The following is a 16,645-nucleotide window of genomic DNA, read 5'->3' as shown; positions in this document are numbered from 1 at the left end:
ATATGTACAGGACATACAGAGTATTGAAATTGCGTTACTCTCAGACCCCATGGTGTAGCAATAACATTAAATAGAAAGTAAACAGAAAAAGTGAATTTAAATAGACACTAAATAAACACTAAACACTAATCGTAAAAATAAGCACAAAATATATATATATATATATATATATATATATATATATATATACATATATATAAAATAAAAGAAAATTTGAATAATAAATATATATGTATATATATAAATATAGATCTTGAGAATTAACACGAAGTGACATGAGGCACAACAGATTAAGATCTGTGGGTATAAATAGTGCAAATATAAACAGTAGTGCTATTGGAATGAGCTTATGGAGCAGTTAAAGTGATGAGTGCGTAACAGTCCCTGAGAAGGTCAGAGTTCAGTATTGGGGGAGTGGGGATCAGGAACCCGTGTATGGGTCCAAAACTCTGTGTGTGGGGGGGGCAGAAGGGGAGAGGGGGGGGCAAAGTAGGGAGAGAGTTCAGCGTCCTGACAGCCTGGTGGATGAAGCTGTCCCCCAGTCTGCTGGTCCTGGCCCGGAGACTCCGCAGTCTCCTCCCTGATGGCAGCAGGCTGAAGAAGGTGTGTAGTGGGTGAGTGGGATCACCTGCCATGCTGAGGGCTTTTCGGGTGAGACGTGAGCTGTATATCTCTTGGAGGGAGGGGAGGGAGGTGCCAACGATCTTCTCAGCTGCTGTCACGATGCGCTGGAGTGTCTTGCGGCAGGACACGGTGCAGGCGCCATACCACAAGGTGATGCAGCTGGTCAGGATACTCTCGATGGTACCTCTGTAGAAGGTGCACAAGATGGGGGCTGGGGCTCTGGCTCTTCTCAGTTTGCGGAGGAAGTAGAGTCGCTGATGAGCCCTTCTGGCCAGTGATGCTGTGTTGTTGGCCCAGGAGAGGTCCTCTGTGATGTGCACACCCAAGAACTTAGTGCTGTTCACCCTCTCCACAGCAGCACCGTTGATTGTCAGAGGAGCATGCTGGGTGCACGTTCTCCTGAAGTCCACAACGATCTCCTTCGTCTTCTCAATGTTCAGATGGAGATTGTTGTGTCTACACCACAAGTCCAGGCGGCTCACCTCGCTCCTGTAGTTTGTCTCATCGTTGTTGCTGATGAGACCCACCACAGTCGTGTCGTCCGCGAACTTGATGAAGAGGTTGGAGCTGTGTGATGGTGTGCAGTCGTGGGACATCAGAGTGAATAGGAGGGGGCTCAATACACATCCTTGGGGGGCCCCCGTGTTCAGTGTGATGGTGCGGGATGTGTTGTTGCCGGCCCGTACTGCCTGTGGTCTCCCAGTCAGGAAGTCTAACAGCCAGTTGCACAGTGAAGTGTTCAGCCCCAGCCTGTCCAGTTTGAGAATGAGCTGCTGGGGGATGATGGTGTTAAATGCGGAGCTGAGATCTATGAATAGCATTCTGACATAAGAGTCTTTTTTGTCCAAATGTGTGAGGGCCGAATGGAGGGCAGTGGAGATGGCATCATCAACAGAACGATTAGGCCGATATGCAAACTGGAAGGGGTCCAGGGAGGGGGGAAGGACAGACTTGATGTGTTGCATGACCAGCCGTTCGAAGCACTTCATGAGGATGGGAGTGAGTGCAACTGGACGGTAGTCACTGAAACAGGAGGGTGCCGCTTTCTTCGGGACAGGGATGATGGTGGTGGCTTTCAGGCATGTCGGGACAACAGCCTGACTCAGCGAGATGTTAAAGATATCTGTAAAGACATCTGTGAGCTCCCCAGCACAGTCCCTCAGCACACGACCGGGTATGTTGTCAGGACCAGGAGCTTTCCGAACGTTGATCCTGCTGAATGATCTCCTCACACTGACTGGGCACAGCGTCAGCACCTGGTCTCCAGGAGGGGGTGAGACCTTCTGTGCAGGCATGTTGTTGTCTGTCTCAAACCGGACGAAGAAGTTGTTAAGCTCATTCAGCAGAGAGGTGGAGCTGACACAGGTCTGCGGTGGGGGCTTGTAGTCTGTGATGGTCTGTATCCCCCGCCACAGGCTCCGTGTATCTCTGCTGTCGCTGAAGCGATGGGCTATCCTCCTGGAGTACTGCCTCTTTGCCTTCCTGATGCCGCGGGGCAGGTTGGTCCTAGCTGCCCTCAGGCCCACCTTGTCTCCTGCTGAGAAGGCAGCATTCCTAGCTTTCAGTAGCCTGCAGACCTCCCCTGTCAGCCATGGCTTCTGATTGGCCCAAACCGTGATGGTCTTGAGAACAGTTACATCCTCAATGCACTTTGAGATGTAGCCAGTGACTGTGTCAGTATACTCCTGAAGATCTGTGGTGTTGTTGTAGGTCGCCGCTTGTTTAAAAACATTCCAGTCTGTGGTGTTAAAACAGTCTTGAAGTGTCTCTGAAGACCCCTCCGGCCACACTCGTACCTGCTTCTGAACTGGTTTAGTGACTTTAACCAGTGGCCTGTATGCTGGCATTAGCATAACAGTGATGTGGTCAGAGGCGCCAAGGTGGGGGAGGGGAATGGCTTTGTAAGCTTCTTTCTGGGTGGTGTAAACATGGTCCAGTGTGTTTTTTCCCCGTGTTGGAAAGTTTATGTGTTGATATATTTTTGAAAACACACTCTTTGGGTCTGCATGATTGAAATCTCCAGCCAAGATGAGAAAAGCATCAGGGTGGGCTGTCTGCTGCTCACTGATGTGTCGATACAGCTCATTCAGTGCCTCACTCCTATTGTTGTTGTTGGAGCTCGGAGGAATATAAACAGCGACGATTATAATGGCAGTATATTCAATATATAGAATATATAGAATGGCCTGCACTTAATAGCCATAAACTCCACTAACAGTGAGCAGTGTTTGCAGACCACAGCAGCGTCACGACACCAGGCATCATTGATGTAAACACAAAGCCCCCCGCCGCGGGTCTTACCTCCTTCAACGAGAGCTCTGTCCGCTCGATAGCATGTTAGCCGCTCGAGCTGAATGGCGTGGTCCGGTATGTTGTTACTGAGCCATGTTTCCGTAAATACAAACACACAACAGTCGCTCACAGACTTCTGAGTTGAGCGTAGCAGGCGTATGTAGTCCAGTTTGTTGTCCAGTGAGCGTACGTTGGCCAGTACCATGCTGGGGATGGCCGGCTTGTGTGGGCTAGCCGTTAGCCTAGCTCGGATACCTCCGCGCTTACCCCTCTTTTGCTTCCGCTCATGCCGCTTGTGGCGCCTCCACTCTGGGCGAGATGCAGGAGTGGGGGGCGGTGTTGGTGCCGGACTCCTAAGCAAACCGCAGACTCGTAGCTCTTCCTTGCGCTGCGAGTTTAACTCTAAAAATGAGGTTCTGCCAATGTCAAGCAGGAACTCACGGCTGTATGTGCGCTTCAAGACATGTAAACGCGACGAAGACATACAAAAACCCTGCGACTCGCAGGACAAATAACACGAAAACACCATTTCGCTGGGAGAGAGAGAAGCCGCAGCGTGTGCACGCGCCGCCATCTTGGTGAGCAACTATGGTCACATAGTCACAAGGACACCCATCCCCAGCTAAAGGATCAAGTCATGCCACGTGCCTGTTTGTGGCTAATATCCCATGTACAATCCTCCACTGGAGGTCTCCCACTCTCTTTTCAATGGGCCTTTTGTACAGAGACCGCCAGCTACCTTTGGGTGACGAGTCTGCCCCCACAACCTCAGTCCATTTGGTTTCCCGCAGATCCATGAGAGACCGAAAATTCAAGACTTTATTACAGGCAAAATATAATAACCATTTGTTTAGTCCACTAAAGTTCCCAAGAGCTGGGGTCCCTAGTTAAAGGAGCTTCCCTTGACCATCCTGCCAGTCCTCCCATTCCACTCTGACCACCAGCTCTGGAAAATCCACCATTTCACTCCGGCAGTCCTCCACAGGTGCTGTATCCAGATATTCTAGAACTGAGACAGACAGGTCAGACCTCAACTGGTCTAGTACCTGTGAAACCATGTGCACTGACCTGAGACCAACCATATCTGCCAACAGTTCCGCTGTGTACCCCTCCTCACATGGCAAAGTTTACTGATGCCAGCTTCCAAGAAGCTGACCCTCAGTGCACCAGAGACCCGGGACAGTGTTGGAAATGCAGAGTTAAAGAACAAAGGTTCCTCGAATATCCACTTGGATGGAACTGCGCAGCTCTCCCTTGAAAAAGAAAAAAAGCTGCCAGGCCTCCACAGCTGCTGAGTAAAAAGGAGTCAAACCTCCTAAGTCCACTGTTCCCAGTGAAAGGGAGAACAGGTGTCTGTCCAGGCCCATGTGACCAGCAACCTGCAGAAGGGCACAGGCCATATCCATCCAAGCATGACGTTGGTGATACAGCAGCCGCTGCACTGCCTGTAAGCGTAAGACAGCGACTCTGGAGCAGATATCCATCAGCCCTTGTCCACCCTCCTGCACAGGAAGATACAACACTGCAGCTCTCAACCAGTGCTGACCACTCCAGAAAAAGTCCACCAGCGCCCTCTGAATGGCATTAATCAGTTCTCTGGGTGGATTTAGCACAGTGAACTTATGCCACAACGTTGATGCTGTAAGGTTGCTGGCGACAAGAACTCGCCCCCTACATGATAACTGGGGTAGCAACCATGACCATTTAAGCAACTTGACACGCACTTTCTCCATTAGCCCCTCCCAGTTCTTAGCCTTAACTTCCTCAGTTCCTAACCAGACCCCTAAAACCTTCAACCCCTTCCTACCCCACTGTACACCACCTGGAAGTAGTGGCAGAGGGCTATTCCCACTTGGACCACACCAGAAAGCTTCTGTTTTATCCCAGTTTAGTCTTGCAGAGGAGGCTTGCTCATAAGTCTTTAAAGAATCTTTTGAAAACATCACATCTGCTTCATGATGTATCACCACATCAGCATAAGCAGAGAGTTTAATGGAATTGATCCCACACTGCAAACCTGACAGCTTCTTCCTCAGTAAGCAGAGAAAAGGCTCAACTGCAATAGAGTAAAGCTGTCCTGAGAGTGGACAGCCCTGCCTAATCCCCCTGCTTACTGGGACTGGACGATTTAGACCACCACCTACCTTAATCATGCAAGAAGCACCAGTGTACAGTACCTTTACCCAGGATAAAAAACCCTCCCCAAAACCAAAAGCTTTCAAAGTATCAAACAAGTACTCATGATCAACACGATCAAAAGCCTTTTCTTGATCGAGGGACAGAAGGCCAAACACACAACCAGACAGTCTAGCATATCCCTAATCAGAAATAAGTTATCATAAATGGACCTCTGTGGTACACAGTATGATTGGTCTACATGCACAATTGAGTCCAAAACTTTTTTAAGTCTGTTGGCGACACAGCATGACAGGATCTTATAGTCAGTGCAAAGGAGCGACACAGGCCACCAGTTCTTAAGCAGGCAGAGGTCTCCCTTCTTCGGCAGAAGAGAGAGGACAGCACGCTGGCAGCTCTGCAGAAGCATTTTGGCATCAAAGCTAGCCTGCAGAAGGCTAAGAAGATCTTTCCCAATGACCCCCCAGAAGGCCTTGTAAAAGTCCACAGGTAGACCGTCAATTCCTGGTGCTCGTCCAGAGGTGAGCTGATACACAGCTTCTGTCACCTCTTCAAAAGTTAATGCAGTGTCCAGCGCTTGACTCTGCTCTTGATCCAACTCAGGAAGATCTGTAAGCAGCACCTCTGAGCAACACTGGTCCGTACCTCCAGCTGTGAACAAGTCAGAGTAGTAACGTTCAGCCAGCCTCTGCATCTCAACGGGGTTTGAGGTGACGGAACCATCGCCCTTTCGCAAAGACGCCAAAAACTGACAATCAACAGTGGATCTTTCCAAATTAAAAAAGAAAGTAGTGGGAGCATCCATATCATTAAGAGACACAAACCGTGATCTAACCAGAGCCCCCTTCGCTTTTTCATTTAAAATAGCACCTAATTCCTGACGCTTTGTAGTTAAAACTGTTTGTAAAGCAGGGACATTCTGATTTATCATAAGGTTATGAACGCTTACTATATCCTGCTCCAACCTTTTAAAAGCTGTCCTCAGCCTAGCTGTGGAGTCTGATGTAAAATTCTGACAGAAAATTTTAATCTGCACCTTCCCTATCTCCCACCACTGCATTAGACTATCAAAATCCCCCTTTTTTTCAACCCACTTCCACCAAAACAAAATAAAATTTTCACAGAAGCCTTTGTCTAACAACAGTTTCCTATTAAAATACCATAAACAACTTCTGCTAACTTGAGAAACAATTGAGAAACCAACAGTACACAGATGATGATCAGAAAAAGAAGTTGGAAAAATGTTAGACTGACTGACCCTATGTCTCACATTTTGGGAGACATAAAGTCTGTCCAGTCGCGCTGCAAAAACCCTCTCAGCAGAAACTTTTACCCAAGTGTACTGTCTGACCATAGGATATTTTTCCTGCCATACATCTGTCAAAGTAAATGTAGATACAACAGAGGCTAAAGCAGATGCAGGCTGGGGATGTGGTTCTTCCCCATTTCTGTCTTTAATAAAATCTAATGTGCAGTTCCAGCCCCTCCCATAACAGTGATGTCCCCAGAAGAGAGAGACTGCAGTATATGCTTCAGTCTGGTAAAAACTCTACTCTATCAGGTCCTCTATTAGGAGCGTACACATTAATAAAAACAAAAATGTGATCATTAATCTTAGCCCTAATCATCAGTAAGCGCCCTGCTTCTATTTCACTCTTAGCTAAAACTGTAACCTTTAAAGACTGTGAGAAAAGTATGACCACTCCTGCACTGACATCAGAGCTGTGACTGAGAAAATAATCTCCCCTCCACCACAAACCCCTATCAGCTGCCCCATCCTCACTACTGTGGGTCTCTTGTAAAAAACATACATTTAACTGCTTTAGGCTAAAGAATTCAGAAAACACAGACTGTTTACCCCTATCGCTCAACCCGTCAACGTTCAGAGAGCCCACCCTCAGAAGCCCCATCAACGCAGGAAATAGGAGAGAACAGAGAAGAGAACGGGAAAAGCAGACAGGAGAGGCCCTTTTCCCACGTGCACTGAGCTCATACATTCATATGGTCAGAACCGGCTCTAGTACCAGACTTAGCCTTTCGGATTTAGCCTTTTGGACTGCAGTTACATGTTTTTTCAGACGAAAACACTTTTGCCGCGAGAGAACATCATAGCCAACACTCTTCTGCACCTTCAACACTGAACACACAAACTTGTCCAAATCAGGGAATAAAATCGCTGACGTCTACAGGTCTGCCTTTAGAGTTGATCTGATCTACCGTGTACAGCGTTTCACTGCTGAACTGACTGCCTCCTGTATCAGACACCTCGGACAGCCTGTCCTCCTCATCCATGACCTCCTCCACCGACACAATCGACTCAGACTGAGACTCGCTCACAAACATAGACCCTGCAGTGCTACACCCCTCACCACTCGGCCCAGCCACCTCACCACTGTCCACTACAGCACAACCCTCACCACTGACCCCAACACCAGCGACATGTTGACCTTGACTAGCCTGCCGCTGATCCCCCTCGCTCTCCTGAACAATCTCCACACCCAAACGCTCACTCACCTCCTCTCCACGGTTCACCTCCCGGGCCAAGGATGTGCTTTCACCGGGGTCTTGGGTCACATCCACCTCAGCGGTCTCCCTGTGCTCGGCCGCGGTGGAGACCCGGTTCTCCTGATCTGCCTTCTTATTTTTATGTGGGCACGCAAACCGCTTATATCACCGCATTCAAAACATCTCAAGCTATCCGTACTGGCGTACACCATGAACGAGCTCTCTCCGTGAGTGACGCGGAAAGAGGCCTCCAGCGTTTTATCAGGGCTGTTCAGAAACATGAACACCTGCCGCCTGAAGGACAGGACGTGTTTGAGCGCCGCGGCCTGACAGCCGAGCGGGATCACCGTTATCGCACTGGCGAATTTTCTGAGGCAGCCCAGCTCCTTAGTGATTAGGTCGTTTGAAAGAAACGGTGGGACATTGGAGATGGTGACCTTTGTGGCCGGCGTCTGTAGCAGAGACACCGGCACAAAGGTCTCCAAAACCCAAATACCGCTCTCGACCAGCTGATTGACCAAACGCTCGTCTTTTAAAAAGACGACAACAGCTTTGTTCATTCGCGAGGCGGAGTAAATTTGGTCATTTCCAACTTTGTCACCCACCGCTAAAAGCACGTCCTCAGCTGTAGTTTCAGCGGCTGGGACACATCTAAAGCCATTAGAGAGGGACAGAGAAGGCGCCATGGCCCCTCACCGCTCACAGCGGCTACACACACCACAGTAAACACTAACAATCAGAAAATGAAGTCAAAGAAAGATATGAGAAAAAGAGAAAACTTTCCAACCAACCACAGCTCCCTCACACACAGCACTCTCACACCGCCCAACTCCCAGCATGCACAGAGAGAGAGAGAGAGAGAGAGAGAGAGAGAGAGAGAGAGAGAGAGAGAGAGAGAGAGAGAGAGAGGTTTCTATAATGTTGTGTTTATATTAGTTGTTTTTCTTTTCCTCTCTGGTTCGATGTTCTCAGTGCTCTTTCTCCTGGTTAGCATGATGCTAACGACTCTTACCTTCGCTGTTGGTTGAAATATGTCCACATTTTTATTTATTTTTTTTTATTTATTGTTTTTTTTTACACTTAAGTGTTTGAGTTTTGTTTTACACAAGTAGACATAGATGTAAGATGTATACAATGATGAAACATCACAGACAGGACAATGCCAGGAAAAAAAGAAGGGGAACAAAGGGGGGGAAGAGAAAAGAAAGAAAGGCGTTGTCTATGGTTACAAAACTCTCAAATAAAAAAAAAAATCAAATGATCATGTTTAAAAATACAATATCCTTGCATTCAGGTCTATTTATCCCTTATGGTGTCATATGTTGTCCATGTACGCCACTTGTTAGCAAATACGTTTTCCCTCAATCGAAGTTGGTAATTCATTTTTTCTAGTACATAGATTTGTCTTACAATTTCCACCCACTGTTCTGTTGAGGGGGTTCAATTTTATACCGATTTCGTGTTATTGCTTTTTTGCTGGCTGTCAGAAGTATTCTTGTCAAATATTTATCATTATCTATAACATGTTCATCTATATGTCTAAGATACACTCTGCATTCTTTAGGGACTGAATAACCCAAAATGTCTTTAACCACATCGTATACATTTTCCCAAAAAGAGTACAGTTTACTGCATTTCCAAAAAATATGTGTATGATTGGCCTCCTTATTCCCACACATCCTCCAACATGGCTGTTGATAACCAGTTTGTTTACTGTGTATTACAGGAGTTATAAAATAACGGGTTAAATTCTTCCATGCAAATTCTTTCCATATCCTTGAGTTAGTGGTCATGTGCTGTGTTATACACATTTTAGTCCACTCTTCCTCTGTAATATCAATGCTTAACTCTCTCTCCCATTTAGCTTATGTATAGAGTTGAGGAAGCCTGACATTGTCTCAGGCTGCGGTAAAGCTGGGACGTCACCTTAAATTTTGTCCCACTGTATATCTTCACTACTACACCTAACACTGCATTTAAAGACTTGAAAATTTGCGCATTTTGTTTTTCAGTAAGATAATCCCTTAGTTGTAAATATCTAAAAAGTATTTATCTTCTAATCCGTAATTCTCTTTCAGTTCCTGGAAACTCATCACGTTTCCATTCTTAATGATTCTACATACTGCAGTGATCCCCTTGGTTCCCCATTTTCTAAAATTCTGGTCAGTCAAGCTTGGTTTAAATTTATCATAAGTAAACCAACTTATAGGTATTATTTGCCTTTTCAAACTTACCGTTTAATTAATTCGAACCAAATATCTAGTGTATGGGAGCTTAATGGATCTAGTGAATCTTGTAATGTCTTTTTGAGTTTCCTATTTCCAATGAGGGACTGGATAGGTAATTGTTCTACTGTCTTCTCAATGTCTTTCCACCCTGCTTTATAGCTTTCATCACACCATTTAATTAATGGTCCAAGCTGCCTGAAAAATAGTCTTTAAGATTTGGTAGTGTCAACCCACCCTTTTCTTTAGTCAACTGTAATGTGGAGTACTTTATTCTTGGCTTCCTACCATTATATATGAAACTGGAAATCATCTCATCCCACATTTGAAAACTTTCTTGAGATATTTTAATAGGAAGAGATTGAAATAAGTATAGGAGTCTAGGGACAACATTCATTTTAATTATTTCAATTTTGGAGCTAAAATCTAGTGGCAGGGTGGACCAGTTCTCAATGTCTCTTTTAATCTGTAAATGGATATGATTGAAATTTGTTTTAAAAAGTTGAGATATTTGTTTTGTTAAGGTCACACCCACATATTTTATAGTTTTTGCATCCCATTGCTGTTGGAATAACTTCCTGATTTCTGGAGAGGGAGAATAGTTAAAGGCCAAGATCTGTGTTTTGTTAACATTCACTTTATGTCCTGAGACGATTATCCTATCTGTTAGGCTACCGTTAATCTTTATCCTAGCTGTTGGGTTCTGATATATAGTTTTGATACACTTAATTGAACCTTTGCTAAAACCAAATCGCTCTAACACTAAATATAAGAAATTCCAATTCACACTATGAAAAGCCTTTTCAGCATCAAGACTTATCAGCACAGCACACATTCCTTTCTTTTGTATTGAGTTTATAACATGCAGAGTTCTGATGTTGTCTTGGGTTTGACGACCTATGATAAAGCCTGTTTGATCTTCATCAATTAGATCTGGCATAAATGTCCTATATCTTTTAGCAATAATAGAGGTATATATATATATATATATATATATATATATATATATATATATATATATATATATATATATATATCTTGTAATCTACATTGAGAACAGATACAGGACGAAAATTGCTACAGTACTCTGGATCTTTCCCATCTTTGGGAATTAATGATAATATTGTATCTTTCCATGAAGGTGGCAACTGTCCTTCTTTAAGGGTCCAGTTAAAAGATGAAGTAAGTAGGGGGGTTAATTTTTCTTTAAAAGTCCTATACCATTCTGCTGGGAAACCATCAACACCTGGAGACTTATTAGCCTTAAGTCTGGATATGGCTTCGGATACTTCTTCAGGTGTAATAGAAGCAATGAGATTTTTGTTTTGTGATTCTCCGATAGATGGTAGGTCAAGAGAGTTGAGGAAATGTCTAATTGTTATCTTGTCTGAAGCAGGAGGTTGTGTATATAGATTTTTATAGTAATCCTTAAATACACTCAATTTCTTTTGGATTATGCAATTGTCGGTCAGAACAGAGATCCCTGACCTTGTGTACTGTGGTTGAAGCCTGTAGTTTACCTATCTGTCTTGCTAGTAATCTAGTAGCCTTGGCCCCTGTCTCATAATATGCCTGCTTTAAAAATCTTATTTTTTTCTCTACCTCCCCTCTTAAAATATTGTCTATTTCTCCTTGAGTGGTCTTCATTTGCTGTAAGATATGTGTTTGTTTGGTATTTTGATGTTGTATTTCTAAGCATTTTAATTTCTCAGTCAGTTCAAAATATGCAGCTTGTTTTAACTTGAAGAGAGGTAAGTGCTATCAACTTTCTGTTTCGGTATAACAGCTTTCAGGGCATCCCATAAAATAGTAGGGTTAATTTTTTTCTGTATCATTTTCCTCAATATATCTCCTAATTTCTGTTTTAATCTGTTCAATTATTGTTTTATTGTTCAAAATACCTACATTAAGTCTCCAGGTGGTGTTTTTCTGTATATTGCCCAAACGTATATCTAGACAGATAGCATTATGGTCTGATATATCGGCCGCCCCAATTTTACAATCTGTTACCCTATGTAATTTCCAGCTATTAATAAATATATAATCAATTCTTGACTGAGTGCTATGTGGGATGGAATAATGTGTATAGTCTTTTCTTAATGGGTGGAGCTCCCTCCAGACATTGATCATTCCTTGTTCCTTTAAAGAAGTATTCATAAATTTACTCATGTGTATCTTATTCCTTTTATGACTTGTTGTGTCCAGACTGTAATCTAATATTACATTAAACTTTCCCCTACAAATCACAAATGCCTTCTGATTCTGAATCAATTATTTTAAATAGGAATTAAAAAAAAATGTTTATCACTATCTGGTGGGGCATATATATTAACCAATGTTACTTTTTCATGTTCTAGTTTTCCTTTAACAATAACATATCTGCCTTCCTTGTCACTGATTTCCTTAGAGCATTCAAAAGTGATAGAATTTTGAATAAGAATTGCTACCCCCCTCTTATGACTCTGCCTGTGTGTACTATAGAATGTGTTTCTAAATCCAATTTTTTTTCAGCTTCTCATGTTCCCCCTTAGCTAAATGAGTTTCTTGAATAAATATTATATGAGCTTTAAGCTTCCTCATTTTAGGAATTACTTGGTTTCTTTTGATTGGGTTATTCATTCCATTGACATTCAATGACACCAGTTTAATAACATTCATATTATTCCTATCGAACATTTGCGACTCATTCTGTATCCCTGACAACCGTTAACAATAACATAAGCCATGAGAACATCTGGTGACTCAATAAAGGAAAAGAAATAGGGTGACTTCCAAAGGTGGGTGCATCTACTGTGCACGTCCCACGCTGTTTTCGTGGGTCGAGGGGAATATCTCACGAGATGTGGGGGCCCCTCTCTAGCAGCAAGAGATGGTCTTATTAGTCCCAAACTCTCACACAAGTCCAGCTCAACTCGTCTAAGAAAAGTCCCGATCAAACTTGAACTGACAGCAAAGACTGTCTAACTTGAACTATTTAACTTTAGCGTTACGTTAAACTGATCATATTATCATATTAATATAATTATGCCAGTCGAGCATGCATCACTTACGTCTCCTCGTCTCTACTTTGATATTTATAGCTTACCTAGCCTTTACTAGCCAGTCAGCATATACCAAGCATATCTGTTATTTCCTTTGTAATTCTTGTAGTTTTTGCTTAGCTCGCTCGGCCGTTGATTGATCACCGGAGTTTCTAGCTCATTGCCACTGCAGTGCACGCTGCAGCTCGTGCATCCCCACCATGGAAGTGTTGTTGTCGGGGAATTTGGACATCGAACCCTTTCCTCCTCAGGTCCTGTGCAGCTTCTTGTGCGCTCCCTTCTTGTGCCGGAGTCCCAACGGATTCTCATCTTGGTCAGGGGAGTCTGGAAGACTTTCTTTATGCCGATGTATTCCTTGCATTTCCGATTTACTTCTGTGGCATGGTCATAATCGAAAGACAGCGTCCGACCCTGATACTGCATCTTTTTCTGCCAGGCTTTTCTCAAAATCATCTCCTTTACCTTGTACTAGAGGAAGTTTAATGACAATAGATCTTGGGGGTTGGTCTGGGCTTGGCTTCAGTGCTAATGCTCTGTGTGCCCGCTGGATTTGCAGATCAATTTCAGCGGGTATGGAGAGCTCGGTTCTCAATAGCTGATCAACGAACTGAGGCATGGAGCTACCCTCTACACTCTCTGCCAGGCCAAAAATGTGAATATTGTTGCGTCTGCTTCTACCCTCTTGGTCTGTCAGCTTCTCCTGTATGGTTCTCTGCTGTTTCAGCGTTTGAAGAAGAGCATCCCTGACCTCCATATTCCACATTTCAGTGTCGCCCATTCTATCCTCCATTTCCTCAATTCTTGTAGCTTGTGATGCTAGCTCTGTGGCCGTCTCTGTGAGCCTCTGGTTGATACCTATTTTGGAATTTTCGAGTTCTTCTCTCATTTCTTTTTTGAATTCCTTTTTGAATGCGGCCAGGTCAGACCTTAATTCAGTTTTCAAGTCATGAATTTCTCTGACAACATCTTTCAGACCTGAGCGGAGAACAGCAGTCATTTCAGTTTCCATGTGCTCACCCTCAGTACCACTATCGTCCGCCTCCAACATGTTGCCCTTGTCTTCTTTATCCGTCGCTTCAGTTTGTTTGGTCTTTCTGCGTCTTCTTGTTCTCCCTTCCCATTCCATTACAGATTGAAATTGTTTTCTTTTTATTAAATGTGAATTCAGGGAATCTTTTTTCTTTTAGTGAGCAGGAGCTAGTCCATTATGCCGCCATCATTGACTATGTCCAAACGGAAGTCCATATGTCCACATTTTAAATCAGTTCATATCAGGTTTTTGTCAATAACAGCAGATCCATAATAATAAAACCAAGTTTAAACTCTCCACTAACCTCACACACGACTCTCCACTTTAGCGTCCAGAGCAGAAAAAGCTACTTTCACTTTCACCTTCATTCACAGCGCCAGGCTGGGTTGCAGGATTGGTTTGAGGATTTCCAGCTAAACGACTTCAGGGTCAGATTTAATCAGATAACTGTGAGAGTGACCAACGAAAAAGTAGGTCAATAAAATATGTCCACAGTTTCCAAACTGACATGATATCTAATGATTTATATGACAACATTAAAACAAACACAAACAATATTAATAACAGTGATAACAATGTCATGTGGTTTCTGCTCCATATTCAGTGAAGAAGCTCAGTTTTATTTTTCATTACAGGGACAGTTTTTTTCTTTCTTTCTCTTTCAGAAGATCTCAGTAATAATAAAGTGATGCTGATTAAACAGAAAGAGAAAGGACTATTAACTGTTAGGGAAAGTCAACAAATGATCATTATACAGAAATCCGTGTTGAGAATGATGTGGTTTATCAGTGCAGGCAGGGCAGGTTAGCACTTCTTTCTCTTCTGCTTTAACTGCACACAAAACATTCAGTGCTGAACTTCGTAGAACTAAAGGAAACAATCCATTTAGACTTTAATCCCAGAGTTCAATGTGGGAATATCTGTAAATATCTGGCAGCTCTTTCTCAACTCAGTCCATCTGAACGAGGCTGTTTATTGACTCTCTAAGCTGAAGAACAGTAACAGGCAGAAATCTGTTCTCATATGAGGAAACAGAATGATCTGCTTCAGACGGCCGACTGTTTCTCTCACAAGCTAACACTCCATATGTGCTCGCTAGACAATAATCCAGCATATTCATACTAATAAAGGGAGTGAAGTTCACTGATGGAGCCTCTTTCAGACTAAACTCAGTGTTACAGCAGGAATATTCAGAGAGAGACTCCCTCACACCTTCATCATCATCATGAAGGAGGTTCTTCATCAGGCAGCCGTGTTCTTCACACAGTCTTTTGGGGGGTAATGTTAAAGACTGAAGAAAAAGCTCTTTATGAAGGAGGTTTTGTATTAAACTACATCTGGAGACGTTTGGAACATTTAAAACATTCAGTTTGTTCTCTGACCACAAGAGGGCAGCAGCATCTAAATGGACTGAACCTGCTTTCATTCCTTTACTCCTCTTAAACTGAGAGCTTTTATGGCTTTAATGTCTGTTTTTCCTCTTTTTTCTTTTCTGTTTGTTCTCCACAATCTATCAGCTCAGTCGTCTCCATGTTCTTTAGTCCTGTCACGTTAAATGGAGCTATAAAGTCTCTCTGCAGCTACAAACCACAGACGCTGCTTCAAAGTGACCAAATTGACACTGTATTTACTCTTTTTGGAGATTGTGGCACTTATAAAATCATAGAAATAACTTTTTAAAACATTTTAAAAGCCTAAAAGGAATTGTTAACACAAACATTTAGACACAAATAACTTATGTTTTTAACTTTTAGAAACAAATCGTGTCTTCTAATTTCAGTAGATGGCGCTGTAGAGAAAATCAAACAGCCCTAATAATATACTGATGTGAATAAAGCAGAATATTAAACTGTGTTTACTGAAACAGGTTTTTCATTACAGTCTCTAAGAGCTGCATAGCTGCTCTTTCCATCACACAGACTGAGAGTCTCACAACAATGACGGAGTAAAACTTCTTACAGTGACAGAACAGCATTAAACAGAGCTTCAAGATCAACAGCTCCTCAGTGCAAATCCCAAATACACAGAACAAAAAGCTCCCTCAACAGTTTAACAGGATTTCAACCTCCTTACATGATTTACACTCTCAGCTCTTTACTGACTGATGCTGAGTGGACACTGCAGTGGACACACTGATGATGTATAGATCTCTCTTCTATCTAGACCTCACTGAAACGCAGTGGTGGACAGTAACTAGGTAAATGTAATTCATTACTGTACTTTAGTAGTTTTTGTGTATCTGTACTGAATTTTTTCCATTTTGGGGGACTTTTTACTTTCACTCCACTACATTTCAAAGTCTAATATCTCACTTTTTACTCCTCTACATTCTGAGAAATCTGTCCTTCCTTTTGACTTTTGTGCTCATAAAAATGTAACATGTCCAAACAAAAGAAGCGCAGAGCACAAACACTAATCAGGGCACAGCGCGCACTTTGTTTAGAGCTTGTTTTGACCTGTTGGACATACTGACCCTGTGCAAGCATATCCACACTGTACTTAGGTCACTTTAGCAGGTAAAGCAGGGCGGGGTTAATGCAGCACTGACTGACAATCACACATCAAAGAATCAGTGAACAGGTATAACATACGGCTCTGGACTTTGTGGGTAAACAGACCACAATATAGAAATATGTACTCATATGCAGTTGTGACTGACGGGTCTTTTTTCTGAATTTATACAAACACATTTCATTTTATAGTAAATTAGTTTGGGCTAGTTTATGTTTATGAACAGAGACCTACAGATGCAGTTTAGTAAAGGAAACTCATTTGTGAATCTGAGTTTAAAG

General features: G+C 43.1%; 1 protein-coding gene across 5 annotated transcripts in view; it reads right to left on the bottom strand.

Moving 5' to 3' along the window:
- The window catches only part of LOC118803406 (trichohyalin-like), a 37,178-nt gene that overhangs the window by 14,826 nt on the left and 5,707 nt on the right, over window positions 1-16,645 (bottom strand). Inside the window, exon 1 of one of the 5 annotated variants that reach the window (XM_036563909.1) lies at window positions 14,158-14,176. The exons of the other annotated variants lie outside the window; for them this stretch is intronic. The gene's annotated coding sequence lies outside the window, so the exon portion shown is untranslated. Of the gene's footprint in view, window positions 1-14,157; window positions 14,177-16,645 lie in introns of those variants that run through there. 5 annotated transcript variants of the gene reach the window in all.

The sequence above is a fragment of the Colossoma macropomum genome, unplaced genomic scaffold, assembly GCF_904425465.1.
Source record: "Colossoma macropomum unplaced genomic scaffold, Colossoma_macropomum, whole genome shotgun sequence".
NCBI classification, from domain to species: Eukaryota; Metazoa; Chordata; class Actinopteri; order Characiformes; family Serrasalmidae; genus Colossoma; species Colossoma macropomum.
This window is presented reverse-complemented; position numbering and strand designations above follow the sequence as displayed.